Consider the following 2674-nt stretch of genomic DNA (forward strand, 5'->3'; position numbering starts at 1 on the left):
TCCCCCACCGACCTAGCCTCCACGCGCACCGACGCATGACGCCGCCCGTCACGCCCATCCTCAACGCCCCCATCACCTGTCCTAACGACGTCGTTCTGCAAAAAACAAATAATAATATTTTTTCAATTACACGACCAAATTTCGACAAAAAAGGAGGGATGCAACACGAGGACTTCCCAGGGGGTCACCCATCCTAGTACTACTCTCGCCCAAGCACGCTTAACTTCGGAGTTCTGATGGGATCCGGTGCGTTAGTGCTGGTATGATCGCATCCATCATTCATACACTCTAAATTCTATTAAACACCTCCTTCCTCCCAACGCCCTAGCCTGCCCCCCACCGACCTAGCCTCCACGCGCACCGACGCATGACGTCGCCCGTCACGCCCATCCTCAACGCCCCCATCACCTGTCCTAACGACGTCGTTCCTGCAAAAAATAAATAATATATTTTTTCAATTACACGACCAAATTTCGACAAAAAGGAGGGATGCAACACGAGGACTTCCCCAGGGGGTCACCCATCCTAGTACTACTCTCGCCCAAGCACGCTTAACTTCGGAGTTCTGATGGGATCCGGTGCGTTAGTGCTGGTATGATCGCATCCATCATTCATAGCACTCTAAATTCTATTAAACACCTCCTTCCTCCCAACGCCCTAGCCTGCCCCCCACCGACCTAGCCTCCACGCGCACCGACGCATGACGCGCCCGTCACGCCCATCCTCAACGCCCCCATCACCTGTCCTAACGACGTCGTTCCTGCAAAAAATAAATAATAATATTTTTTCAATTACACGACCAAATTTCGACAAAAAGGAGGGATGCAACACGAGGACTTCCCAGGGGGTCACCCATCCTAGTACTACTCTCGCCCAAGCACGCTTAACTTCGGAGTTCTGATGGGATCCGGTGCGTTAGTGCTGGTATGATCGCATCCATCATTCATAGCACTCTAAATTCTATTAAACACCTCCTTCCTCCCAACGCCCTAGCCTGCCCCCCACCGACCTAGCCTCCACGCGCACCGACGCATGACGCCGCCCGTCACGCCCATCCTCAACGCCCCCCATCACCTGTCCTAACGACGTCGTTCATGCAAAAAACAAATAATAATATTTTTTCAATTACACGACCAAATTTCGACAAAAAAGGAGGGATGCAACACGAGGACTTCCCAGGGGGTCACCCATCCTAGTACTACTCTCGCCCAAGCACGCTTAACTTCGGAGTTCTGATGGGATCCGGTGCGTTAGTGCTGGTATGATCGCATCCATCATTCATAGCACTCTAAATTCTATTAAACACCTCCTTCCTCCCAACGCCCTAGCCTGCCCCCACCGACCTAGCCTCCACGCGCACCGACGCATGACGCCGCCCGTCACGCCCATCCTCAACGCCCCCATCACCTGTCCTAACGACGTCGTTCCTGCAAAAAATAAATAATAATATTTTTTCAATTACACGACCAAATTTCGACAAAAAGGAGGGATGCAACACGAGGACTTCCCAGGGGGTCACCCATCCTAGTACTACTCTCGCCCAAGCACGCTTAACTTCGGAGTTCTGATGGGATCCGGTGCGTTAGTGCTGGTATGATCGCATCCATCATTCATAGCACTCTAAATTCTATTAAACACCTCCTTCCTCCCAACGCCCTAGCCTGCCCCCACCGACCTAGCCTCCACGCGCACCGACGCATGACGCCGCCCGTCACGCCCATCCTCAACGCCCCCATCACTGTCCTAACGACGTCGTTCATGCAAAAAACAAATAATAATATTTTTTCAATTACACGACCAAATTTCGACAAAAAGGAGGGATGCAACACGAGGACTTCCCAGGGGGTCACCCATCCTAGTACTACTCTCGCCCAAGCACGCTTAACTTCGGAGTTCTGATGGGATCCGGTGCGTTAGTGCTGGTATGATCGCATCCATCATTCATAGCACTCTAAATTCTATTAAACACCTCCTTCCTCCCAACGCCCTAGCCTGCCCCCCACCGACCTAGCCTCCACGCGCACCGACGCATGACGCCGCCCGTCACGCCCATCCTCCAACGCCCCCATCACCTGTCCTAACGACGTCGTTCATGCAAAAAAAATAATAATATTTTTTCAATTACACGACCAAATTTCGACAAAAAGAGGGATGCAACACGAGGACTTCCCAGGGGGTCACCCATCCTAGTACTACTCTCGCCCAAGCACGCTTAACTTCGGAGTTCTGATGGGATCCGGTGCGTTAGTGCTGGTATGATCGCATCCATCATTCATAGCACTCTAAATTCTATTAAACACCTCCTTCCTCCCAACGCCCTAGCCTGCCCCCCACCGACCTAGCCTCCACGCGCACCGACGCATGACGCCGCCCGTCACGCCCATCCTCAACGCCCCCATCACCTGTCCTAACGACGTCGTTCTGCAAAAAAAAAATAATAATATTTTTTCAATTACACGACCAAATTTCGACAAAAAGGAGGGATGCAACACGAGGACTTCCCAGGGGGTCACCCATCCTAGTACTACTCTCGCCCAAGCACGCTTAACTTCGGAGTTCTGATGGGATCCGGTGCGTTAGTGCTGGTATGATCGCATCCATCATTCATAGCACTCTAAATTCTATTAAACACCTCCTTTCCTCCCAACGCCCTAGCCTGCCCCCCACGACCTAG

The 2674-nt window shown here is 51.9% G+C and overlaps 8 non-coding genes across 8 annotated transcripts; all 8 read right to left on the reverse strand.

Annotated features, from left to right (window-relative positions):
• Positions 1-155: 155 nt before the first annotated feature.
• LOC125813553 (5S ribosomal RNA) lies at positions 156-274 on the reverse strand. Its single transcript, XR_007442066.1, has one exon. It is a non-coding gene; the product is annotated as a 5S ribosomal RNA (ribosomal RNA).
• Positions 275-486: 212 nt separating this feature from the next.
• On the reverse strand, positions 487-606 carry LOC125813556 (5S ribosomal RNA). The gene has a single exon (XR_007442069.1). It is a non-coding gene; the product is annotated as a 5S ribosomal RNA (ribosomal RNA).
• A 213-nt stretch (positions 607-819) lies between these two features.
• Positions 820-938, reverse strand: LOC125813557 (5S ribosomal RNA). Its single transcript, XR_007442070.1, has one exon. It is a non-coding gene; the product is annotated as a 5S ribosomal RNA (ribosomal RNA).
• Positions 939-1154: 216 nt separating this feature from the next.
• On the reverse strand, positions 1155-1273 carry LOC125813558 (5S ribosomal RNA). The gene has a single exon (XR_007442071.1). It is a non-coding gene; the product is annotated as a 5S ribosomal RNA (ribosomal RNA).
• A 213-nt stretch (positions 1274-1486) lies between these two features.
• On the reverse strand, positions 1487-1605 carry LOC125813559 (5S ribosomal RNA). Its single transcript, XR_007442072.1, has one exon. It is a non-coding gene; the product is annotated as a 5S ribosomal RNA (ribosomal RNA).
• Positions 1606-1817: 212 nt separating this feature from the next.
• On the reverse strand, positions 1818-1936 carry LOC125813560 (5S ribosomal RNA). The gene has a single exon (XR_007442073.1). It is a non-coding gene; the product is annotated as a 5S ribosomal RNA (ribosomal RNA).
• A 212-nt stretch (positions 1937-2148) lies between these two features.
• LOC125813554 (5S ribosomal RNA) lies at positions 2149-2267 on the reverse strand. The gene has a single exon (XR_007442067.1). It is a non-coding gene; the product is annotated as a 5S ribosomal RNA (ribosomal RNA).
• Positions 2268-2480: 213 nt separating this feature from the next.
• On the reverse strand, positions 2481-2599 carry LOC125813555 (5S ribosomal RNA). The gene has a single exon (XR_007442068.1). It is a non-coding gene; the product is annotated as a 5S ribosomal RNA (ribosomal RNA).
• Between the last annotated feature and the right edge of the window lie 75 nt (positions 2600-2674).

Source organism: Solanum verrucosum, unplaced genomic scaffold (assembly GCF_900185275.1).
Source record: "Solanum verrucosum unplaced genomic scaffold, falcon-dt-bn FXZP01000821.1, whole genome shotgun sequence".
Classification (NCBI taxonomy): Eukaryota; Viridiplantae; Streptophyta; class Magnoliopsida; order Solanales; family Solanaceae; genus Solanum; species Solanum verrucosum.